This window comes from Sus scrofa, chromosome X (assembly GCF_054392235.1).
Source record: "Sus scrofa isolate SSC_HxYL_T2T_F1_AM1 chromosome X, Sscrofa_HxYL_maternal_Yorkshire_Landrace_v2.0, whole genome shotgun sequence".
In the NCBI taxonomy this organism is placed as follows: Eukaryota; Metazoa; Chordata; class Mammalia; order Artiodactyla; family Suidae; genus Sus; species Sus scrofa.
The window spans coordinates 17,063,198-17,090,057 of record NC_139401.1 but is presented as its reverse complement, the minus strand read 5'-3'; the positions used below and the strand labels follow the sequence as shown (position 1 = coordinate 17,090,057).

Sequence of the window (26,860 nt, the reverse complement as noted above, 5' to 3'; positions counted from 1 at the left end):
TACTTAACTCCAGTGTTTCAATACCTTCATCTAAAACAAAATGGAGATGAGAATATCCATTTCATAGAGTATTTGTAAAAAAACAAAAGACAGTTGCTCCTTGAACAATACAGGTTTGAAGTGTACAGGTCCACCTTGGCATGGATTTTTTTCAACAGTAAATACTACAGAACTAAAATATCTATGGTTGGTTGAATCCATGAATATGGAGAACTCCTGAACTGGACGACTTCATACGTGGTTTTCCACTGTGGGGAGGGTCACCACCCCCGACACCACACTGCTGAAGGGTCAACCGGTGCTAAAGAAGCGTTTAACGTTAGTTCCCTCGCTGTTTGAAGAAGCAAATGACTCTGCTAAAATTGAGACAATTTATGACCAGAATTTCAATTATACTGAACTACTGAACCTTAGGAAAACTGGAAAAGACCCCTTTTCCCATGGATGCCAAAGAAGACTTTAGAGCCAAAGCCGGGGTCGGCCACATAATTACAGAAACAAGGGGGCCACCCTGTGTGCTAAGTGTTTTATATAATTTATTCCATGTAATCCTCTCTCAACACCCCTGCATTGATCAGGGCAAACTAGGTTATTCTATTTTTGTTTTTATTTTTTATTTTTTGTCTTTTTGTCTTTTGTTGTTGTTGTTGTTGTTGTTGCTATATCTTGGGCCGCACCCGCGGCATATGGAGGTTCCCAGGCTAGGGGTTGAATTGGAGCTGTAGCCACCGGCCTACGTCAGAGCCATAGCAACGCGGGATCCGAGCCGCGTCTGCAACCTACACCACAGCTCACGGCAACGCCGGATCGTTAACCCACTGAGCAAGGCCAGGGACCAAACCCACAACCTCGTGGTTCCTAGTCGGATTCGTTAACCACTGCGCCACGACGGGAACTCCCCCCAAACTAGGTTATTCTAAAGCAGAGTTTCTCAACCTCAGCACTACTGACATCTTGGGCCAGATCATTCTTTGTTGCAGGGGCTGTTCTGTACACTTGAGAGTGCTTAGCAGCATCAGAGTTCCCATCGTAGCGCAGCAGAAACAAATCCAACTAGGAACCCTGAGGTTGCAGGTTTGATCCCTGGCCTCGCTCAGTGGGTTGAGGATCCAGCACTGCCGTGAGCTGTGGTGTAGGTCGCAGACGCGGCTCGGATCCCGTGTTGCTGTGGCTGTGGTGTAGGCCGGCGGCTGTAGGTCCGATTCAACCCCTAGCCTGGGAACCTCCACATGCTGCGGGTGCGGCCCTAAAAAGAAAAAAGGTGCCAATAGCACCTTCCCCAATCGTGACAACCAAAAAATGTCTCCAGACATAGCCAAATGTCTCAGGGTGGAGCGTGTAAAATCTCCTCTGCTGGAGGGAGGACCAGGGTCCTGAAGTGGGAAATAGTCACTAAATCTGAATGGCTCCAACTGACACTGTTTTTCCCTTGCTCATGCTACGAAGTCTATTCAGTGCTGGGGCTCCGTGGGCTCAACACTGCGGCTCAACACTGCTTTCATTCTGGCACCCGAAGTGATACCGCTGTGTCTATTTGCACATCAACAGTCGTCACGGCAGAAGGGAACAAAGACAGGGCAAAGCACATGCTAGCTCTTAAGGCTTCTGCCCAGAAGGAGGCACACGTCGCCTCCCCTCACAGGCCGCTGAACGAAGCGAATCCATGGCCAAACACAATATCCAGAAAGAGACAGTGAATACGTCTAAGTAATTATGCCGTCAATCAACGACATCCAGAGGTATTAACAGTTTGTACACCAAGAAAGGTATTCACAGGTAATTTGATAAAAGTCACCACAGTCTACTGAGATTCAACCCATATCTACCTAACACACAAACAAAAAAAATCAACCTTCTCTCCACTTTAACACTAATTTCAAACTGTGCTCTCTGAAAGTAAACAGTTTCTCAACATGCTTCAAAGATTCTGTCTAACATTTACTTTTCTTTTTTTTTCTTTTTTTTTGCCTCCATGGGTAGCAGCTTGATGTGGGAATCTCAGTTCCCAGACCAAGGATTGAACCCCGGCCACGATGGTGAAGGCACTGAATCCTAGCCACTAGACCACCAGGGAACTCCCCTTTTTAGGTTCAATTTTTTTAAAGTATATTCAATTCAGAGTTCCCGTCGTGGTGCAGCAAAAACAAATCCGACTAGGAACCATGAGGTTGCAGGTTCGATCCCTGGCCTCGCTCAGTGGGTTAAGGATCCAGCGTTGCCATGAGCTGTGGTGTAGTTTGCAGACTCAACTCGGATCTGATGTGGCAATGGCTGTGGTGTAGGCTGGCAGCTCTAGCTACGACTCCACTCCTAGGCTGGGAACCTCCATGTGCCGCAAGTGAGGCCCTAAAGAGAAAAAAAAAAAAAAGGTATATTCAATTATACTCTTAAATATATAGCCAAGAGAACTGAAAACAAATGCTCACAAAAAAACCTACATATAAATGTTCAGAGTGGTATTATTCACAATGGCCAAAAAGTGAAAACAACTGAAATAATTACCAATGGATGAATGGATAAACAAAACATGGTATATCCATAAAGCAGAAAGAATAGTATTTGGCCAGAAAAAAAGGAATGAAATAGTGATACGTGCTATAACATGGATGATCCTTAAAAGCATTCTATGAAGTCAAATAAACCAGACTCAAAAGACCACATATGGTATGATTCTATTTATATGAAATGTCTAGAGTGGACAAATCTAGAGCCAGAGAGTAGATAAGTAGGTGCCTAGGGCTAGGGTGGGGGACTGCTAAAGGGTATGGGCTTTCTTGGTGAGGACAGTGAAAAGGGTTTAAATCTGACAGTGGTGATTGTAGAACAGGATGCATGTAGTAAAAACCACTGAATTGTGTGCTTTTTGTTTGTTTGTTTTTGGCTGCACCTGCAGCATAAGGAAGTTCCTGGGCCAGGGATGGAATCCAAGGCACAGGGGCGACCTACACCACAGCTGTGGCAACATCGGATCCTTAACCCACTACACTACAGCAGGAACTCCGAATTGTACTCTTTAAATGAGTGACTTGTGTGATATGCGACTCATATGATAAGAAAAATATTACCGCCAAAAAGGCTGCCAGAATAGAAATGTGTTTGATTTGGGGTTTGTTTGTTTTTTCACTGGTGTCATCTCTTTTGGCCAGATCACTATAAAATCGAAGTGATGCCACTTTGGGTAACAAGCAGGGATGATTACGGTTCTCAGGTACGGCGCCTGATCCCGCTCCGGAAATCTGCCTCACTACAGGGAGAAGAAGAAAATGCAAATCCACAAACCAAAGAAGGTGGAGAACCCAGACTCACAAAATTCATGGGGAACAAAAATAATTTTGCAATTTCACCAAAAAAAATCTTTTTACAAAATAATCCCTGTAACAGAACTATGTGCCAAGGGCCTACTCCTTCTGTGTGCCCCTTCGGCATTCTACTAGAGAACATTAAAAGGTTACCCAAACTCCTTTAAAGGTAAAGGGGCTGGCCTTGACCAAGTAACAGATCAGAATGACGCCTTCGCATCATAGCAAATTCATGCTGCACCTTTTGCAAAATAACCTCTTGGAGAAAAGTCAGTTACGGCATTTGATTTAAACCTGCCTCTAGTCGTTCTGCCCATGTTTCCAGCAGTCACAGCCCCGCTCATGAACTGACACAGTTTCATGGTTAAACCTCTGATCACTCCCTACCAGGATAGGGCAGAGAACAGCTCCAAGAAAAGTCCAGGCTCCAATGCCCATGGAGCATCCAAGCTCCCACATCAGCCCCTGGAAGATGGTGGCACACGGAAGGGGCCTGGGGAAACATTTGGGAGAGGGTGACTCCTACCACAATCCACAAGAAACCGAATTGGAAACTCTTCTCCCCTCCCAAGGATTTGACAGCATCCTACTGCACTGCAGCCCAACAAAGACCAGAAAACTTCTTCTTAAACTATTGACAATGGCAGTAACTTATCTCCTGAAACCAAATTCTCAAATGAAAGCCAAAGATGGCTGCAAAGTACTTGGCAAGGCCAAGACATGAGCAAACAGAAAAGAATTCTCTTTTAATCTTTCATTTGTTTTAAAGGATTTGTGATAAAAGGCACTTAAGTGGGAAGCTGCTTTCTTTCTCTTTTTTTTTCCCTATGGCCACACCCGTAGCATATGGAAGTTTCCAGGCCAGGAAATGAATCTGAGCCACAGCTAACGTTGGATCCTTTAACCCACTGTGCTGGGCCAGGGACTGAACCCGCACCTCCATAGCTACCTGAGCCACTGCAAAAGGAGTCTTTTTTTTTTTTTTGGCACTTGGATTCTTTTTTTTTTTTGTCTTTTGTCTTTTGTCTTTTTAGGGCCGCACCTGCAGCACATGGAGGTTCCCAAACTAGGGGTCCAATTGGAGCTACAGCTGCCAGCCTACACCACAGCCACAGCAATGCCAGATCCAAGCCGCGTCTGTGACCTACACCACAGCTCATGGCAACGCCAGATCCTTAACCCGCTAAGTGAGGTCAGGGATCGAACCTGCAACCTCATGGTTCCTAGTTGGATTTGTTTCCACTGCACCACGACAGGAACTCCGTCAGCTGGATTCTTAACCCACTGCGCCACAGCAGAAACTCCTGGTCAGTGGTCCTTGCCACTACAGGAAACTGCTTTCTTAAATTGTGGTTAGAAAACAGGACATAACTCTTATAATCTGCACTCTGTTAGGAAAGAGGGTCTTCACTTTTCGTGCTATGGACCCTTTGGCAGTCCGCTGGAGCCTTTGGATCCCTTTTAGGAATAACGTTTTCAAATGCGAAAAATAAAACATAGGCTTACAAGGGAAGCCAATTATATTAAAATGTTATTAAAATATTACACTGGTTTGTGATATAGTAATATATACGTTCTTTTATGATGGCATTAAGTATCGAGAAGTAGCAGAGGAGTCCCTCTGGGGTGGCACAGGTTCAGTCCCAAGCCTGGCACAGTGGGTTAAGAATCCAGAATTGCTGCAGCTGTGGCACAGGTCACAGCTCCTGCTCAGATTCAATCCGGCCTGGGAATTTCCATATGCCACGGGTGTAGCCGATAAAGAAAAAAAGAATGATGAGTATAACAGGGAGTTCCTGCTGTGGCACAGTGAGTTAAGAATGCAACTGTAATGGCTTGGGTCCCTGCGGAGGCCTGGATTCAATCCCTGGCTAGCACAGTGGGTTAAAGGATCTGGTGTTGCCAGAGCTGAGGCATAGGTCACAGCTGCAGCTCAGATTCAATCCCTGACCCAGGAACTTCTATATGCTGCAGTGTGGCCATAAAAGGAAAAAAAAAAGAGTATTAATAGGAGTTCCCAATGTGGCACAATGGGTTAAGGATTCAGTATTGCCTCTGAGACACCGAAGGTTCGATCCCCGGCCTAGTACAGCAGGTTAAGGATCCGGCATTGCTGTAGCTGTGGCAAAGGTCACAGCTGTGGCTCAGATTCAATTCCTGGCCCGGAAACTTCCATATGCTGTGGGTGCAGCCAAAAAAAAAAAGAGTATAATAACTTAAGATGTGAATTCTTTCCAGACAGATGCAAATTTTAAGATGTCTGCAAACACTATGTAGAATGTTTTCTTTAAAAATGACATAGAAATGGTCCAAAATTTCTAGAAACGAAAGGCTGTGATTTTTGTCATTTTTTTTATCCTGCCAATGCCTTGTACACAGCACATAAGAAAGTAGACATGAACAAATAAACACTCATCTGGGACAAAAGAAGCCGCCATGTTCACTTTTATTCTGAACATTCTCTTGACATAAATCCTGTTGTTAGATTTGGCTGATCGCCTAGGATTTTATCTGGACTAGCCCTTAACCAAAGAAGAGAAAGCAAATGCTATACTACCCCCAGAATTTATCCTCCACCGACCTCCTACACTTCTTGAGATTGTTCTCAGATTTCTTAATCAATATTGAAGCAAGGAAAATCTCCTGTGGCTATGAATTTTGGCAGTCGTAATCGTATCCATGGAAACGTCCTAATTGAAAACATTCAGTTCCCATTGGAGCATCTTATCCCATGAAGCATTTAAGAGAATTCATTTAAGTCCTCTCACATACTTGACACCCTATAAAGAGTCTGGCAGCATTAGCTAATACATATATGGTATGGGGGGAATCTGTAATCTGTGCATTCAAAACAATTCTAGAGAACGGCTTATGGACACTCAAAACCCCAACTACGATGTGTTTGCCATGCTTGGAAAATTGAGCATTCTGTCTATAATGTAAACAGCACAACTAAGTCAGGCAAAGCTTATCAGCAATTTCCTTTTTTACTGCATTAAAAACTGACCATTTATTAACTTACACCACAGAAGGCAAGGTGTCAGAAACCAACAGCCGCTTGCTTTCTCGCCTTTCCTCATAATTTTGCCTCACACATTATGAAATGGTCCAACATTTCGAGTTAGAATCAGCATCGCTTTCCCCACTTTAAAGACCCAGGGCTACACATAATAAATATAACACAGAAAGATCCAACCCAGCTCCACTAGTTGTCTCTCGTAAAGGCACATCTGCTTCGTGTTATCCATCGGCGCTAGTGTGAAGACGGTAGAAGATCAGAGGCTGCCAGTAAGAAGAGCCGTTTTCTCTCTCTTTTTTTTTTTACCTCATGCTGCTTTAGCGTAAACGGGCAGCAAGGATGCCAGGCCCCTCTGCCCGACGCGGGAGCAGAGCCGCGCAGGTGAGTCCAGGCCTCCCCCTCCCGGACCCACACCCGGCGCCTCCTCCTCATGCTCTGCTCGCTCGGGCGCTCGCCCAGCAGGTGGGACTCCAGGAAAAAAGGAAACACAAGGGCACAGAGGGAGCACGGATACCAGCCAGGGCTGACAGGGTTTCCATAACCTAGGGTTAGAAAGGCTGTACAAACATATGTAGTATCGAGCTGTTTCAACTCGTCACTATTGTCCGCTTACTTTCACTGAGCAACAGGTCTGTGCTCTGGCCGGACCGCCAGGCGAGCCTAAGGAAACCAGCTCGGAAGGACGGTGCTCCATAATCCCAAACACGCCACCAGGGGAACCTCCCGCTCTTGGGACAAGCCATCATCCGCACGAAGAGCACAGGCCACGAAGCGTCCCTTCTTCCCTTCAGGGTTCTGCCCTGCCTGGGCTAGGACAAAATAAAACAACGATCATGACCCCAGTACCAACTTTCTGGGCCGAGATTTAATCAAATTCAAAGAGGGGCTTTCATTTCATCACTGCCCTAGAAGAAGCACAAGGATCCAGGGCCCACCACGATGTGAAACGCCTAAGGCATGGGGAAAGTTGGCCCCAGACCAGGAAACACCACGTGCAGAGAGACTGGCCACGGACACTCACCGGCCACTCCTGACAGAGAAGAGGCCACCTCGAGAGAGTCCCAGCCCCCCGATCGACACCATCTGCCCAGCTGACACCTTACAAAATCCCCCCAACCAATAAAACCTCGAGAATAGACATTGTCTCAAACCACCGAAGTTCTGGGGTGGGTTTCCAGAACCAAAGCAGGCAGTCATCACTTCTCGCATGTGTTTTCACAGTAACGGTGAGGTCAGGTCACGTGATCACTTTTTTTTTTCTTTTGTTGTTGTTGTTGTTATTGTTGTTGTTGTTGTTGTTGCTATTTCTTGGGCCGCTCCCGCGGCATATGGAGGTTCCCAGGCTAGGGGTCTAATCGGAGCTGTAGCCACCGGCCTACGCCAGAGCCACAGCAACGCAGGATCCGAGCCGCATCTGCAACCTACACCACAGCTCACGGCAACGCCGGATCCTTAACCCACTGAGCAAGGGCAGGGACCGAACCCGCAACCTCATGGTTCCTAGTCGGATTCATTAACCACTGCGCCACGACGGGAACTCCACGTGATCACTCTTTAGATTAGAAGAGGAGGCGGCTCCTTCTAGCCCACTGAGTCACCAAGGAACTCCTAGAGTCACTGATTCTTAATCCTCAGGCCAAAAGTTCTTTTCAGCAAGAAGTGAGTCACCTGATTTCTAGCCAATTCTTCCCAACAGGAATCATTAAGGCCTCAGGGGCATTAATAGTGAGGGGCTGGGAGTTCCCAACATGGTGCGGCAGAGACGAATCTGACTAGGAATCATGAGGTTGCAGGTTCGATCCCTGGCCTCGCTTGGTGGGTTAAGGATCTGGTGTTGCCGTGAGCTATGGTGTAGGTCACAGACGCAGCTCAGATCTCACGTTGCTGTGGCTCTGGTGTAGGCCAACGGCTACAGCTCCAATTAGACTCCAGCCTAGGAACCTCCATATGCTGCGAGTGCAGCCCTAAAAAGACCAAAAAAAAAAACAAAACAAAACAAAACCGGTGAGGGGCTGACTCATTCAAGTGATGGTCTCCCAAGAGCAGGACGCCTGGAGAAGCTCCATCAAGTAACTGCTGACTCTTCAGAAAAATGACCTCTTGCCTCTAGGACTCCTTCCTGCCTGAGCCCCCAGAGAAATCACATACACTGTTTGGCAGGTACTGAACTAATAGTGGGTCACGCAGCCTATAACGTGCTAATCAATATCTCAAGAGTAGAGCACTCACAGGCTAGCCCCAGAGTCCCTTGTCCATCTACAGCTAACCTGAACCAAGGAATCTGCTAACAGTCTCAAGGTCTTGTCAAATTTGCCAAGGAAATGAAGCCAGCACCCAATACCATACAACAGAGGACTAGCTAGCTCATCTGGGTAATTTTATTCTTTGAACATGTTTAAATCCACAGTTTCTTCAGCTCCAGCAAACCAGGACATTGGGCTGTGCCCCCTATACCCTATGGTGCTACTAAAATTAGTTCTATAAATATTCCGAATACCGTCTGAGGAATGATTGGGAGTGGGCGAGCCCTCAAAGAACACTGACAACTGTTACTAAGAATACGGAGTCCTTGCTACTCTGCAAAGTCTTCTACAGCTGTGACCCAAAGTACCCTTTGAGGAGAAGTTAATTTCAGTTATGTTTCACTTTACAGACCAGGGAAGAGGGACACACACAAAGACTGCAGGGGGGAGGGAACTGCCTTTATGAACCCTGGGCCTCTAACACTGTTAGAATTTATTCAAATTTAAATGTTCCTATACATATCAGCCATGTACCAAAGCATGGGTGATGTGACTGACTACATCCAATGGGTAGACAGCCAAACGGAAAATCTAAACGGCCCTGTAAACTCCACTATGCCACCCCGGAGGAGCAATTTCCCCTCTGCTTGCCCATCTCCTATCTAAAACACCCAACCTTGGAGTTCCCACAGTGGCTCAGTGGAAACGAATCGGACTAGTATCCATGAGGACACAGGTTCGATCCCTGGCCTTGCTCAGTGGGTCGGGGATCTGGCGTTGCCATGAGCTGTGGTGTAGGTCACAGATGCAACTCAGATCTGGCGTTGCTGTGGCTGTGGTGTAGGCCAGAGGCTGTAGCTCTGATTCAGCCCCTAACCTGGGAACCTCCATATGCTTCGGGGGCAGCCCTAAAAAGACAGAAACAAAGAAAGAAAGAAAATGCCCAACCTTAACAAAACGAAAAGACAACCTACAGAAAGAGAGAAAATATGTGCATATGATACAAAGGACAAGGGTTTAAATCTCCAAAATATACAAACAACTCATACAAGTGAACAAGAAAAAAAACCTGGAGTTCCCACTGTGGTGCAGTGAGTTAAGAATCCGACTACAGCAGCTCAGGTGGCTGCAGAGGCATGGGTGAGATCCCCAGACTGGCGCAGTGGGTTAAAGGATCGGGCACTGTCACAGCTGCGGCCCAGTTTCAATCAGTGACCCAGGAATTTCTATATGCCACGAGTGCGGACATTAAAAAAAAAAAAAATGAAAAACAAGCAGAAGGCCTAAATAGACATTTCTCCAAAGAAGACATACAGATGGCCAGAAGGCACATGAAAAGATGCTCAACATCACTAATTATTACAGAAATGCAGATCAAAACTACAATAAGGTACCACCTCACACTGGTCAGAATGGTCATCATTAATAACTCTACAAATAATGAACGCTGGAGAGAATGCAGAGGAAAGAAAAATCTGCTACACTGTTGGTAGAAATGTAACTTGGCAAGTCACTATGAAAAACAGTATGGAGGTTCCTCAGAAAACTAAATATAGAACTACCATATGATCCAGCAATCTCTCTCCTGGGCATCTCTCCAGACAAAACTATAATTTAAAAAGATACATGCACCTCTATGTTCCTAGCATCACTACTCACAATAGCCACGACATGCAAACAACCTAAATGTCCATCAATAGATGAATGGATTAAGAAGACGTAGTATATAGGAGTTCCCGCTGCAGCACAATGAGATCAGCAGTGTCTCTGGAGCACCGGGACACAAGTTCAATCCCCAGCCTGATATGGTGGGTTAAAGGATCTGACATTGCCGCAGATGTGACATAGGTCACAACTGCGGCTTGGATCTGATCCCTAGCCCGGGAACTCCACTTGCCAAGGGGCACTCCCCCTAAAAAAAAATGTGGTACATGTACAATAGAATGCTACTCAGCCATCAAAAAGAATGAAATAATGCCATTTTTTCATAATGTGGACAGATCTAGAGATTATCATACTAAGTAAGTAAGTAAGTAAGTCAGAAAGAGGAAGACAAATACCATATGATATCACCTATGTGGAATCTAAAACATGGCACAAATGAACCTATCTACAAAACAGAAACAGACTCACAGACATGGAGAACAGACTGTGGTTGCCAAGGGGGAGAAGGGAGTGGGATGGATGGGGTTAAGAGATGCAAACTATTACATTTAGGATGGATAGACAACAAGGTCCTACTGTCTAGCACCGGGAACTATATCTAATCTCCTGGGATAAACCATGATGGAAAATAATAGAAAAAAAGAACGTATATGTATGACTGAGTCACTCTGCTATACAGCAGAAAGTGACACAACATTGTTAATCAACTACAATTTTTTTAAAAAGAAACAATAGGAGTTCCCATTGTGGCTCAGCGGTAATGAACCCAACAAGTATCCATGCGGACGCAGGTTCAATCCCTGGCCCCATTCAGTGGCTTAAGGATCTGGCATTGCCATGAGCTGCAGCACAGGTTGCAGACATGGCTTGGATTGGCCTTGCTGTGGCTGCGGCATGGGCTGGCAGCTGGAGCTTCAATTCAACCTCTAGCTTGAAAAAGACAGTAAATAAATAAATAGGAACAATTAAAATAAAATACCCAACCTCAGAGGTAACCCCAGTGGATTATCAAACTAATGATTATTTCTGTTCACTTTCATAATAAAATTGCTTCCCTTACCCGGTTTTGGAGTTACTATACAGTAACTCATGGCAAAATTCAGAAATTGCCCTGAATTATTTGGCAGGTAAATTTTTATCATAGTTCTGATATGGGAAAAAAAGTCAAGTGATCTTATCCCAGATAGCACAGAAAGCTATCTAAAATACTAAGTATCCTAAAATACTATTGTTAAGGCATATAAAACAAGGTCATCAGGATCTGGGAGAGAGAGGAAATGGAGAGTTATTGCTTAGTAAGTACACAGTTTGGAATGATGAAAAAGCTCTGGAAACAGATAGCAGTGGTCATTGCGCAACTTTGTGAGTGTACTTACACGAAACTGCACACTTAAAATGGTTAAAATAGTAAATTTTATATATATTTTACTGCAATAAAAAAATGTAAGGGATGGAGTTTCCTGGCAGCCTAGTGGCTTAAGGATCTACCGCTGTCACTGCTGTGGCTCAGGTTTGATCCCTGGCAAGCAAACTTCCGCATGCCACAGGTGTGGCCAAAAAGAAAAAAATTTAAGGGGAAAAATGCCGGCAAGAGGAAATCAGTCATGAATGGCTAAATCATGCGTTAATATTTCAATGACAGAAAATGACCCAAGCAAAAAAAGTGAAAACAGTTTGGATTTCATATTAGGCGTATGTCAATCTGAGTGGGTTTGAAAGCCTTTTCGATCATAATTTTTCAATGTAGACACTGTTGTAAGACATTTATAGTATCGATCGCTCTGATATTTCATACCTAAAAACACTTCAGACTCAAACCAGATGATTAAAACTGAAAGCACCAAGACGTGGCAACGAGCCATCCTGTGACCCCAGTGCATTCATCACCTGCAAAGGGCAGGTCACTGCTGCAGTAACCAGACAAAAATGCACAATCTTCATCCAAACAAGAGAAGCTGCAACCAAACCCAAATTTGGCACATTCTGCAAGACGGTGTCATGAAATGTCATTGTTCACAATGTCAATGTGACAAAAGACAAAAGCTTACAGAAACTATTCTAAATCAAAGGAGACTAAAGAGCCATGACATAGAAACTCAGGTTGTGATCCTGGGCTCGATCCTTTATCAGGAAAAAACAAAAAGATTCCTATGAATTACATTTTGGGGACAACTGATGACAATGGAATATAGAATAGAGACAAAAGCACTGCATCCGTATTAAATTTCCTGAATTTGAGTAACTCTATGTCCTTGAATACCTTAGGGGAAAACTGTTGAAAATCTTCACTAGATGCTTCGAGTAAGGCTACAGAAAAAAGAACTGTCCTGCTATAATCTAGTTAGTAAACGTATTTCTCACAGGAAGAAGGGTTAGCCACTATGAAACAACTTTATGCATATCCTAGAGTTAAACAAATAGAGAAATACATGGGTTTAAACTATCAAGGCATAGGAGTTCCCGTCGTGGCGCAGTGGTTAATGAATCCGACTAGGAACCATGAGGTTGCGGGTTCGGTCCCTGCCCTTGCTCAGTGGGTTAAGGATCCGGCGTTGCCATGAGCTGTGGTGTAGGTTGCAGAAGCGGCTCGGATCCCGCATTGCTGTGGCTCTGGTGTAGGCTGGCGGCTACAGCTCCGATTAGACCCCTAGCCTGGGAACCTCCATATGCTGATGGTGCGGCCCAAAGAAATAGCAAAAAGACAAAAAAAAAAAAAAAACTATTAAGGCATAAAACAGCATGATGTATGCAACCTATCTACAAATAGTTTAGAATAAGATGACAGATAACTGGACGGACGGATGGATGGATGGATGGAGAATACATATATGGACCAAAAGAAAAAAATGTGGCAAGCCTAGGTAAAGGGTACACAAGATTTCCTGGTACTATTTTTACAACTTTTCTGTCAGTTTGAAATCACTTCAAAATAAAGTTTAGCCTGGCTCCTTGCCACTCTGTAGCAGAAAACTACACCAGAAAGGAAAGCTTCTGTTGTGTTAAGCCCCTAAAAACTGGGGTAAATAAATACTGGTATTATATGAACCAGTATGATAGGACGTTTAGGTAACTGATCTTTGCTTCTTATAGAGCACAGCTTTATTTTCGCTTAATCAAAACTTGTTTATCACAAATACTCTAGAAAGGAGTTCCCTTGTAGCACGGCTTGTTAAGGACCTGACATCGCTGCAATGTCTTGGGTGGCTGCTGTGGGGTGGGATCAATTCCTGGCCCAGGAACTTCCACATGCTGCAGGTGAGGCAAAAAAAAAAAAAAAAACCAAACCTAGAAAATTATATGAAATGGAGAAATGGCAAAAAGATAAAAAAAGGAGTTCCCGTCGTGGCGCAGTGGTTAACAAATCCTACTAGGAGCCATGAGGTTGAGGGTTCGATCCCTGCCCTTGCTCAGTGGGTCAAGATTCCGGCGTTGCCGTGAGCTGTGGTATAGGTCGCAGATGCGGCTCGGATCCTGTGTTGCTATGGCTCTGGCGTAGGTTGGCAGCTGCAGCTCCGAATCGACCCCTAGCCCGGGAACCTCCATATCCGCAGGAGTGGCCCAAGAAATGGCAAAAAGACGAAAAAAAAAAAAAAAAGACAAAAAAATTTTTAAATTTAAAAAATTAAAAAAAGGAGTTCCCTCAGTGGTTAATGAATCCGACTAGGAACCATAAGGTTGCAGGTTCGATCCCTGGCCTCGCTCAGTGGGTTGAGGATCCGGCGCTGCTGTGAGCTGTGGTGTAGGATGGCAGCTGCAGCTCCGATTGGACCCCTAGCCTGGGAACCTCCATATGCCGCGGGTGCAGCTCTAGAAAATACAAAAAAAAAAAAAAATTATATGAAATTAATGGATATAGATCCACCAATGAATGCTGAAAATTAAGGTGCAAAAAGTGACTGCGGTAAATGTCACCATGTAACAAGACTTGATACCACCATTAGGAATTCAAGGAGTTCCCATTGTGGCTCAGTGGGTTAAGAACCCGACAGTATCCATGAAGATGCAGGTTTGATCTCTGGCCTCACTCAATGGGTTAAAGTAAAGATCCAGTGTTGCTGCAAGCTGCCTATAATGCAGCTGCAGCTCTGATTCACCCCTGGCCTGGGAACTTCCATATGCTGCAAGTGTGGCCATAAGAAGAAAAAAATTAGGAATTCATAATACAATGCACTGAAAAGGATGCATCATCATTTTTCTAGTAATCTAGCCAAAAATGCACAATCTTAATCAAAAAGACTGAGGGACAGTCAACAAAATAACTCATCAGTACTCTTCACAAGTGCTATAAAAGACAAGATTTAAGAAACTGTTTTCAGGAGTACCAGCTCTGGCATCTCTGGAGCGCTGGGACACAGGTTTGATTCCCCGGCCCAGCACAGTGAGTTAAGGATCCAGCTGGGATCTGATCCTTGGCCCAGGAATTCCACACGCCTCAGGGCAGCCAAAAAAAAAGAAAGAAAGAAAGAAAGAAAAAAAAAACTGTTTACAGACTAGAGGAGGCTAAGAAGAAATGTAACATGTTAATTCAATATGGAATCCTGGAGAGTATCCTGGAATAGAAATAGACCACCAATGGAAAAACTGAAGAAATTTGGATTAAGGTCTCTAGTTTGGTTAATAGTAGTGGAGGAATGTCATTTTCCTACTCTTGATAACTGTACTATGGTTCTATACGCTGTTAACATTAAAGGAGCGAGGTGAGGAAGAGAAGGAACTCTACTTTTTTTTCTTTTCTTTTGCAACTTTTCTAAAAGACATTTTCTGTGAGCTCATCCCTTTGGTGACTGAATGTTCCTACTGGATTGAAAGATATGTTAACCTCCATTCCCACTCAAAACTCTACTAGAACAATAATACAAGGCTTTTTTTTTTAAAAAGATCTTAAGCCTACAAGCCCACGAGAAAGGGATAGAATAAAATCCTAGTGGCTAGAAAACAGATGGACACAGAGTGACAGCAAGAAGTAGAAACCAGAAAGGTCAATTCATAGAACAGATTCTGGGAAAAGACCCAACTCCCCCTGAGGTGGTAACAGAGCTAGAAGCAGGACGGTAACAGTATTTCAAACCTAAGACACCATTATTTTAGGGAACACTAAGAAAAGAGAGCCAAATAAGAAATGATACAGTACTTTACCGCTTAGCATTTATCTTAGACTTATTAAAGGAGCTCTTTTAGACTTAGGTTTTTCATTTATCACTCATAACATATTCATTACCCCTTTTTTCATAAAAAGGAAAATAAGTAAAATTAATTGTTCAAGGTTTCCCTAAAACTTCCTCATGTTCACAATAGGACTTCTGTTCATCTTTTTGACTAAGAGTGCTCAATGTCCCTATTTGTCCACAGTGTGGTCCTCTGTGCCATCAACAGTATTCAGTGATGCAGTATTTCTTAAAAGAATCCATCATAATAAACTGGAACCATAAGTACTAAGCTCTGGAATTATGTAAAGCTGGACTATTTTTGACTCCTGCTTTGAGTATGCTGCTAAACACTGAGGGAACATCCACTTTAAGTCTCTCTCACCATCCCTATCTCCCACCCATTCAGTTCCTAAGAGTTAACAGTGCTCCACTCTAGACTCTAATACCCTTTCCCAAGTCACTAACACCCACTCGGCAAGCTTTGATGCAATGTAAGATACCACCAAGTGTGACATGTCCTGGGTTTAAGTAGTAGGGGGAGGAGAACGTGTGCATCAAAAAAAGTAAAACAAATCAACAAAATATGGTAGTGGCATAATGATAGAAATACAAATCAATGCAACAGAATGGGCATGTTCAACCATAAACACTTAAATTTATGGTCAACTGATTTTGGAAAAGGGTTCCAAAACCATTCCATGAGAAAAGAATGATGCCAGGACAGCTTTGCAACAAATGATACCAGGACAATGGAATAGTCATATGCAAAAGAATGGAGTTGAACCCCTACCTCGCACCATATGACAAAAATTAACTCAAAGGGGATCAAAGTCCTAAATAAATGAGCTAAAACTATTAAACCCTTAAATAAAAACACAGGGTAAATATTCATGATCTTGGATTACTCAGTGATTGCTCAAATAAGACACCAAAAAAATAAGTAACAACAGCAAAAAAAAAAAAAAAAAACTCATCAAAATTTTTAAATTTTATGCTTTAAAGGACACCATCAAGAAAGTAAAAAGACAACCCAGGGAGTTCCCGTCGTGGCGCAGTGGTTAACGAATCCGACTAGGAACCATGAGGTTGCGGGTTCGGTCCCTGGCCTTGCTCAGTGGGTTAACGATCCGGCGTTGCCGTGAGCTGTGGTGTAGGTTGCAGACGCGGCTCGGATCCCGCATTGCTCTGGCTCTGGCGTAGGCCGGTGGCTACAGCTCCGATTCGACCCCTAGCCTGGGAACCTCCATATGCCGCGGGAGCGGCCCAAGAGATAGCAACAACAACAACAAAAAAAAAAAAGACAAAAGACAAAAAAAATAAAAAAAATTAAAAAAAATAAAAATAAAATAAAAATGGGCAGGAGTTCCCGTCGTGGCTCAGTGGTTAACAAATCTGAATAGCAACCATGAGGACACAGGTTCAATCCCTGGCCTCGCTCAGCGGGTTAAGGATCCAGCACTGCCGTGAGCTCTGGTATAGGTCGCAGACACACTCGTATCCCACACTGCTGTGGCCGTGGTACAGGCCAGCAGCTACAGCTCCGATTTGACCCCTAGCCTGGGAACCTCCATATGCCGTGGGTGCAGCCCTAAAAAGCAAAAATAAAAATAAAAATAAAATCATAAAAATAAAATAGGCAAAGACAACAATAAAAAAAATACGGGCAAGGGATTTAAGTAGACTTTCTCTAAAGATATACAAATGGCCAATAAGCACATGATATCATTAAAATCATCAGTCATCAGGAGAACACAAATTAAAACCACAATGGACACCACTTCTCATCCACTAGGATGACTATAACCAAAAAGGCAGACAATGACAATGCTGGCAAAGATGCAGAGAAACTGAAACCCACATATATTGATGGCAGGAATGTAAAATGGTGCAGCACTTTGGAAGAGTCTGGCAGCTCCTGAAAAGGTTGAACACAGATTTACTGTATGATCTAGCAATTTCATTCCTAGGTAATTAACCAAGAGAAACAAAACCATACATTCACACAAAAACTTGTACACAAACGTTCACAGCAGCATCACGTATGATAGCCAAAAAGTAGAAATAACCCAAATGTCCATCAACTGAAGAATGGGTAAATAAAATGCGTCCTGTCCATACAAGAGAATATTACTGGGCCCTAAAAAGTACTGGCTGTTGGAGTTCCCCTTGCGGCTCAGTGCATTAAGGACCCAACATTGTCTCTGTGAGGATGTGGCTTGGATCCCTGGCCTTGCTCAGTGGGTTAACGATCTGGTGGAGCTGCAAGCTGCAGCATATGTCGCAGATGCTGCTCAGATCCAGGGTTGCCATGGCTGTGGCATGGGCCTCAGCTGCAGTTCCAACCCAAACCCTAGCCTGGGAACCTCCATATGCCACAGTATGACCTTAAAAAGAAAAAAAAAAAAAAAAGTACTGGTTCATGCTACAACATGGAGGAACACTGAAAACATAATGACAAGTGAAAAAAACAGCCAGTTAACAAATTACCACATATTGTACAATTTCAATTGTACGATATGTTCACAACAGTTAAATCCATATGGATAGAAAGTAGAACTGTGGCTGCCTAGGGACAGTGGAATTGGGGGTGACTTGCTAGTAGGTACATGGTTTTTCTTTTGGGGGTGGTAAAAATATTCTGGAACTAGGGTGTGGAGAAGAGGGAACCCTCCTACACTGTTGGTGGGAATGTAAATTGGTGTAGCCACCATGGAGAACAGGACAGAGGTTCCTCGAAAAACTAAAAATAGAGTTACCATATGATCCAGTAATCCCACTCCTGGGCACATATCCAGAAAAGACGAAAACTCTAACTGGAAAAGATACATGCACCCCTATATGTTCATAGCAGCACTACTGACAATAGTCAAGCCATGGTAACAACTTAAATGAATGGATAGGAATTCCCTGGTGGATCCTGAGGTTAAGGATCTCACGGTTGTCACTGCTGTGGCTCAGGCTGCTGGTGTGACTCGGGTGAGATCCCTGACCCCAGAACTTCTGCATACCGAGGGTGTGGCAAAAAAAAAAAAAGGATAAAGAAAATGTGACATACACATATACACATATACAATGGGATACTACTCAGCCATAAACAAGAATGAAATAATGCCATTTGCAGCAACAAGGATGGACCTAGAGATCATCACACTAAGTCAGACAAAGAAAGACAAATATTACATGACATCATTTATGTGTGGAATCTTTAAAAAAAATGATACAAATAAACTTATTTACAAAACGGAAAGAAACTCACAGCCACAGAAACCAAAGTTATAGTTACCAAAGGGGAAAGGGAGTGGGAAGGGATAAATTAGGAGTTTGGGATTAGCAGATACACACCACCATAAATGAAATAGATAAACAACAAAGACCTACTATATTGCACGGGGAACTATATAATCAGTATCTCGTAATAACATATAATGGAAAAGAGTTTGAAAAAGAAGCAACATAACTGTATGTGTGTGTACACATACACACACACGTATATAAACTGAATCATTTTGCTGTACACCTGAAACTAACACAACATTATATATCAACTATACTTCGATTTAAAAAATATTCTGGAGGGAGTTCCCGTCGTGGCGCAGTGGTTAACGAATCCGACTAGGAACCATGAGGTTGCGGGTTCGATCCCTGCCCTTGCTCAGTGGGTTAAGGATCCAGCGTTGCCATGAGCTGTGGTGTAGGTTGCAGACGCGGCTCGGATCCCGAGTTGCTGTGGCTCTGGCGTAGGCCGGTGGCTACAGCTCCAATTCGACACCTAGCCTGGGAACCTCCATATGCCGCGGGAGCGGCCCAAGAAATAGCAACAACAACAAAAAAGACAAAAGACAAAAGACAAAAAAAAATTTAAAAAAGAAAAATAAAAAAATAATAATAAAAATAAAAAATTTCCATTAAAAAAAAATATTCTGGAAATAGGAGTTTCCATCGTGGCGTAGCGGAAATGAATCCGACTAGGAACCATGACGTTGCAGGTTTGATCCCTGGTCTCGCTCAGTGGGTTAAGGATCCGGCGTTGCCGGGAGCTGTGGTGTAGGTCACAGACACGGCTCGGATCTGGCATTGCTGTGGCTCTGGCGTAGGCTGGTGGCTACAGCTCCGATTGGACCCCTAGCCTGGGAACCTCCACATGCCGATGGTGCAGCCTGAAGAGGACAAAAAACAAAACAAAACAAAACAAAATAAAATAAAATATAAATTAAAAAATAATAAAATAAAAATAAAAAATATTCTGGAAATAGTGAATATACTAAAAACTGAATTGTACACTTTAAATGCGTAAGGTGTATGGTATGTGAATTACAGCTCAATAAAGCTGTTATTTAAAAAGTGGGGAGAACTTCCCTATGGCTCAGCAAGTTGAGGACCCACCATTGTCTCTGCTAAGGCTCTGGTTACTGCTGTGGCTCAGGTTCAATCCCTGGGCCGGGAAATTGTGCATGTGGCAGGCACGGCCAATAAATAAATAAATAACAATAAAAAGTAGAGAAACAAGAAACAAAGGAGAGAAAACATATTTTTTAAAATAACTGCATGAATGTTCGAAAGTTGATTACGATGAGTATATTAAATCCAACAGGATGAATAATGTAATCTTTATCCTACAGAGGATTTACCAAATTAAAACAGCACAGTGAGTGCAAGTGGTTTGGTTAGGATTATTAAAGTCTCAAATGCTTGTATGTTGGCTGAAAGCCCCAAAGTAGAAAGCAATATAGTCGGAAATAAATAGAGCTGGGGGGATTACAATTACTGACCTAGCGAAAGAAACACATTAACTAGTAAAATGATAAAATTCATTACTCCCCCTCATTTGAGAAAGGTTATGAGCATTTGTTTTGATAAAAACCAATATGGGTATAGAAAGAGAGCTGAAATCGAGCATATTTGAGATATGCCACAGCACAGGAAACGAAGCTCGTAAAAACAGTAACAAGTGGAAGAGGGGAAAGTGGAATACATACCAAAAAAGAACCTGTACATAAATCCAATCTGCTCTTATCATTCGATACAATCTCCCATTCTAGACATAGAAGAATAGAGAGCAGGAGGTGGCAAACTTCTGTAAATACTTTAGGGCCTATGGGCTATTTAGTCTCTGTCACAACTACTCAGGCCTCGACTCTAGTGCGTATGTATACATAGCCATGGACAATACGTAAACATCGGAGCGTGGTTATCGGCCAAGAAAGCTGTTCATGGAAGGTGCAATTTGAATTTCATACCCTTTGCATGCATCATGAAATACTCTTCCTTTTCCCCAACCCTTTAAAAATGTAAAAACCATCCTTAGTTCAGAGGTCATCCAAAAAAATAGGCAACCGGCTGGATGTGGCCCACAGGCTGCATGTGGCCATCCTCTGGGAGAGGAATGCTTTCTGTATCAGAAACCCTCCCACATGCTGGGAAACAAGAAGGAGGGACCGAGTCTTACACCACACAAGGCTTACGGACCAGACACAGAAAGGCATGCTCATGAGTATGCCTCATCTGGAAAACAGGGACCAAAACCATTCAGAATGTTTATGGGAATTAGGTGACTTAATACCGGAAAAAAAAAAAAGGTTTAAGAGGAGTACTGGGTACCCAGCAAGCCACTCAACGACTATTGCTGATATCATCAGCAAAAAGATATTCACGCTGACTTCAAGAGAAAGGACAAACGGAAGGCCTCCAGTTCTGCGGTAGGACAATGCATAAGGGAATTAGATTACTTCCAAACCTAAAACTCCAAGCCATGGTAGTCTCTCATTAGAAGCTAAAATTCTCAAAACTAAACTTTCTTTCAGCCCTAGGAAGCTGTTATTTACATACACGGCAAATTTCTAGAAGAAAGGTGAGAGGATAACAAATATGTGTTACTGCTCTAAAAAACCACCCGAAGGGTTTTTCAAAGTAAAAATCAAGCTTAGGGTCTAGAGTCCATCCTTGGCTACATGTGAGGTCCATGCTAAAACCAGCAGGGGAAAGTGACTTTCATCAAGAACCTGTTCCAAAAAGTTCCCAGGTGGCACAGGCTACAACTGCATAATGGGTTTGATTCCCGGCCCGAGAACTTCCACGTGCTCAGGGTGCAGCCAAAAAAAAAAAAAAAAAAGAATCTGTTCCATTTAAGAACCTGCAAGGAGTGAGGAGATACACAGTTCAGAGCTCATCTGGTTCACCACCTGATCACTTGCTACTTTGGGATTTCTAAGGACAAGGTACTTAGGCAGAACCATTTGTTGAAGAAAGAGAGAATTACACTATTTGGCCGCCACTCAATCCTGTGCTGCACACCCTCGAACACCAACAGCACGAGTAGAGAAGCCGTTTCCTTAACCACAATGAGAGGCGGCTTCAACCCTCTTATTTACCTGACCTGCAAAGGCAGGCTTATGACTGACAATTACACACAAGACCAGGAGTTCCCATTGTGGCTCAGTGGAAATGAATCTGACTAGCATCCATAAGGACGCAGGTTCGATCCCTGGCCTTCCTCAATGGGTTAAGGATCGAGCGTTACCGTGAGCTGTGGTGTAGGCCTCAGACATGCTTGGATCCCATGTTGCTGTGGCTGTGGTGTAGGCCAGCAGCTGTAGCTTGGATTCAACCCCTACCTAGCCTGGGAACATCCATATGCTGCCGAGTGCGGCCCTAAGAGACAAAAAAAAAAAAAAAAGAAAAAATTAAACACCAGTACCTGCCCTTTCCGGATAAAACTGCATTCTGAGAGAAAAAACAAATCAATACTCATTTTTATTTCACAACCTTAAACAGCAGAATGCTGACAAAGCACCCTGCTAAACATTCACCCAACCACCTGTCACCAGTATCACCCTGGAACACAAAGGGCTATTTTTATGTCGTACACTACTGAGATAGATAATATCCCATATTGCCATGGCAACAAGTTTTCCAGAAGATAGGCTAGCCCATAAAGACTGAAAAAGAGAACAAAGCTATTCCTCTGCATTTGAGGTTACTTTGCAGTATTTGAGAAGGATTCTACATTTTTTAATAGCCTGGGTTTGTTCAACAGGGCCTTAGTGAGTCTGAGCAATGTACGAAGAAATCCTGGGTGGACACACACGTAGGGCTATGTGGGGATGAGCAAGAATCCCTACAGGAATCCTACCCTTTAGGGAAAGAAAAAAAGCCAAACTACCAGAAGGCGAGGCCCCTAAAACAGTAGGATACACTTTCTACTGCCCTGAGCCAATCCACCCCCAGCCCTGGGGTGACCTTCCCCACCACATGCGGCTGGCCGAGCAGAACCCCCAGGAGGGCTGGCTGTGTATTTCCCAGTGCCCTGACCAAGAATAAGCACTGCAGCTCATGGAAACGCCTCACTCTGCTGAAAAAGCACACATCACCCATATCCAGATGCAAACAGACAACAGTCCTCACGGCTTCCCCGGAGACACGGGAAGATGCTCAGAGGCAAGAGTCGCTCGGGTTCAGCCCTCTCGGCCCTCCTAGAGGTCAGGACACCAGGCTCCATCTGGCACAAACGGACTCCCTCACTCCCCACACCAGCCTCTCTAGGATCCAGGGTGCTGGGTCCCAGCCTAGCCGGCAGCTTGTGCTGGCTTGTCCATCTCTCCCCCAGAGCCACAAGCAGCTCCTCCTCCTCCTCCACTCAGCCCAGAAGGCTGGCCTGTGGAAGCTTCAACACCCAGGCTCCCTTGCCTCTGGCCTCCGGCTGGGTGCAGACAAGGAGACGCACTGCAGGCAGGAGACAGAGGTGGCTTTCTGTCCCTCAGCCCGCCAGCTCCGCCCTGGCCACAGTGCTGGCAATGACACTGCTCTCCCAGACCACTGTTCCTGCAGGGGAAGTCCCCCCCCACAGCCCAGCGACAACATTCCCTCCCCGGGCCTCTTCCAACTACAGAGGACAAAGGCGGCCTGCTGCTCGCCTCTCCATGCCTCAGTGTTCAGTGAAACCCTCTAGGCATGCCAGTCCTGGGGGTCCCTGATGACCCCAATTTCTGATGGCATCCTTGGCCTCAGAGTGTGATCAGCCTTGACCCTAGGCTGTGCCACGTTCGGCTTCACCATACCACAGAAGCACCTCAAAAATGATCCAAACCTAGAGTTCCCCAGTGGCTCAACGATCTGGCATTGCCACTGAAGTGGCTCAGGTCGCTGCTGGAGCGTGGGGTCAATCCCTGGCCTGGGAACTTCCACATGCCATGGGTGCAGCCAAAAAAAAAAAAAAGAACACCTCAAAAGGCAAGCACAGTAAACATCTCCAGGGGCAAAAAGCTGTTCATGCATAATCATCTGTTTTTCACAAGGCTGACCCTGAACTAAGGGAGAAAGAAAGAGATCCCTGTCCTAAACATGTTCTTTTGAAGGTATGAGAGACAAACACTACACATTTAAGAAAGCCCAATTAAAAAAAAAAAAAACAACAACAACAAAGACAATTCTTAATTGCCAGCATTTATGGGATTTGCTTCAATCAGTTGGGAAATTAACAAAGGTGAAACATCTAATTACCCCCAGGAAGCTGAACAAAGCTACTTTTCTGTAAACCCACCGTAAAGCGTTACAAATGAGTCAAGTCAAAGCAAACATTTACTCCTAGCTTCCTATCTGGGGTGGGGGTTGCCTGGGGGTTTGTTGGTTCGTTTTGCCTTTTTTTGGCCTTTCTGGGGGGGGGGGGGGGCGTGCCCAGGGCATGTGGAGGTTCCTGGGCAAGGGATCAAACCCACCCCAGAGTAGTGACCCAAGCCCCTGCACTGACAACGCCCAACCCTTAACCTGCTGAGCCACAAGGGAACTCCACTACTAGCCTAATATTAATAGCCTCTCCCCGTCCTGAAGTAAACTATGAGGATGGCTGAGTTTCTCCAGTCTGGAAAAATCACTCTTTCTTACGAGCGGGTTCTAGCCAGCCTCGGAAATAGAGACATAGTGGTAAGCAAAACAGGCCCAACGGCCAGTGGGCAGGTGCTCCAGAGGGGCTCTCCGGAGTGAAGTAGAGTTGAGAGAAGGCAGACAGAAAAGTCCAGGGCAGACAGGGTTCAGAGCCGGGAGGGAATGTGGCAGGGCCTGGAGGGCAAGGTCCTGGAGGAAGCCGCTGAGCATCCATTCACTCTGGGCTTCCGTCCCCCTCACAGGACAGTGGGGAGAGGGGGCAGGGACCACAACAGCCTGAAGGAAGCTCATTCCTGACCCAGGCTTGCCAGCAGTGCTGCTACCATTCTGACTTTGGAAACAGTGAGCTACAAAGAACTGGAATTTCTAGACACCTCGCAGCTCTTCCAAGCAGGGCATCTTAAGTGTTTGTGCTATACCCCCTGGCACGGCCTGCCTCCTCTCGGTGCAATGTTTTTAAATGCATAGAAGTAAATCCTTAAAATACAAAGGATTATAAACAAAATATACTGAACTATAGCTATCAAAATATAAAAAAAAACAACTTTGTGGTGGAAATACATGTGTTTATTAACGCAGTCATAAGATCAGCCAGTGTGTCTAAACCACTGTAAATTACCATTGAAATGCATGCGACAATTATAACATGATTCTAAAAATTCTAGCTCAGCAGGTTAAGGATCCTGTGTTGTCGCTGCCGCAGCTCAGGTCACTGCTGTAGCAAGGGTTCCATCCCTGCCCCAGGAACGTCTGCATGCCACAGGCGCAGCCAAAAAAACAAAAACAAAAAAAACTTCCACGAGTGATCAAGTCACAGTAACTGCTAATACTACTGTGGTTTGTTGCCTACAATGCATCATAGAAGCTGGACCCAGGTTAAAAAGGCCTGCTTTATAGTATTCACATCTGCTTTTCCATTTCTTTTCCTTGCCTGCTACTAGTTAAGAGGAAAAACAGGAGTTCCCCATCGTGACGAAGCAGAAACAAATCCAACTAGGAACCATGAGGTTACGGGTTTGATCCCTGGCCTTGCTCAGTGGGTCAAGGATCCGGCGTTGCCGTGAGCTGTGGTGTAGGTCACAGACGTGGCTCGTATCTGGCATTGCTGTGGCTCTATAGGCCAGCAGCTATAGCTCCAATTAGACCCCTAGCCTGGGAACCTCCATATGCTGCAAGTGCGGCCCTGAAAAGACAAAAAAAAAAAAAAAAAAGGAGGAAAAACAAATTGCCCAAAGACTAAAATAATACCTAAGAAGGTATTTATTTGCCAGTCCTATGGGGCATAAGAAAATGAATTATGCATGAAAATGTTTTCTAAAAAGATAAACCCATTTGAAATGGGTGGCTGAGCAAAAATGAATCTATTCTGACCCCTCAAAGCTAACTAGAATAATTTTCTACTTCAAAAAACTCTGGAAGCAAATATGGTGGAAAGAACCCAAGTGACCCCTCCCCATGATTCTCACTTCCTGGTCTCTGCTTTGGTATAATCCTCCCGCCCTGAGTGCAGGCAGCACCTGTTACTTTCTTCAAATCAACAGAATATGGCAGGGGGGTGGGGGGATGCGCTGGGGGTTTGGGATGGAAATGCTATAAAACTGGGTTGCGACGACCATGGTACAACTATAAACGTAGTAATTTCATTGAGTCATATGAAAATTAATTAATTAATTTTTTAAAAAACAGAACACAGCAAAAGTGATGGGATGTCGCTCATCTCAGCTGACTGGAGAAGGAGAATCGCCTGGCAAACAGCCCTGGTCTGGACCACCTTTGGAGAGGACCACGTGACAGGGAACTGCAGGTGGCCTCGACGAGCTGAGGGCTCTGGTCCTAAAATCACAAGGGACTGAAAATTACCAACAACGACGTGAGCTTGGAAGACGTCCCCAAGAGGTAAAAAGGAATGCCACCTAACCAACGCCTTGATTTCAGCCTTGGAAACCATGAGCGGAGGACCCAGTTAAGCCACAGAAACAATGAGTAACAATATGCGTTGTACTAAGCTGCAATCTGTATTTCTGGAAATTCATTACAGAGCACCAGCTCACTCATGCACCATCCCAGTTTGCCTGCGACTGTCTTGGTTTGAAAACCAAAGTCCCATCCCATAGGGAACAACTCAGTCCTGAGCGACCCAGGCTGGTTAGTTGCTGCTGTGGTCTGAATAGGTGTGTCCCCCTCAAAATCAAATGTTGAAATCCTAATGCCCAAGGTGACACTATAAGAAGGTGGAGCCGGATTTCTCTGGGTGGCTGAGCGGTTAAGGTTCCATTGGGCATTGTCACTGCCATGGCTCAGGTTTGAGCTCTGGCCCAGGAACTTCGGCATGCCACTGGCATGGACAACAGAAAGAGAGAGAGGAGGTGGGGCCTCTGGGAAGTGCTGAGGCCCTCAGATGGAGCCCTCCTGAGGGAGATGAGCACTGTACAAAAGAGGCTCCATTACAAAAATAATAATAATAATAATAGTAATAACAATAATTTAAAAAAAGGAGTTCCCGTTGTGGTTCAGTGGTGAACGAATCCGACTAGGAACCATGAGGTTGCGGGTTCGATCCCTGGCCTTGCTCAGTGGGTTAAGGATCCGGTGTTGCCGTGAGCTGTGGTG

General features: G+C 44.5%; 1 protein-coding gene across 9 annotated transcripts in view; it reads right to left on the bottom strand.

The window, feature by feature from the left end:
• REPS2 (RALBP1 associated Eps domain containing 2) overlaps positions 1–26,860 on the bottom strand; it is a 245,961-nt gene that overhangs the window by 209,784 nt on the left and 9,317 nt on the right. The window contains exon 1 of one of the 9 annotated variants that reach the window (XM_085008583.1): positions 22,775–22,973. The exons of the other annotated variants lie outside the window; for them this stretch is intronic. The gene's annotated coding sequence lies outside the window, so the exon portion shown is untranslated. Of the gene's footprint in view, positions 1–22,774; positions 22,974–26,860 lie in introns of those variants that run through there. 9 annotated transcript variants of the gene reach the window in all.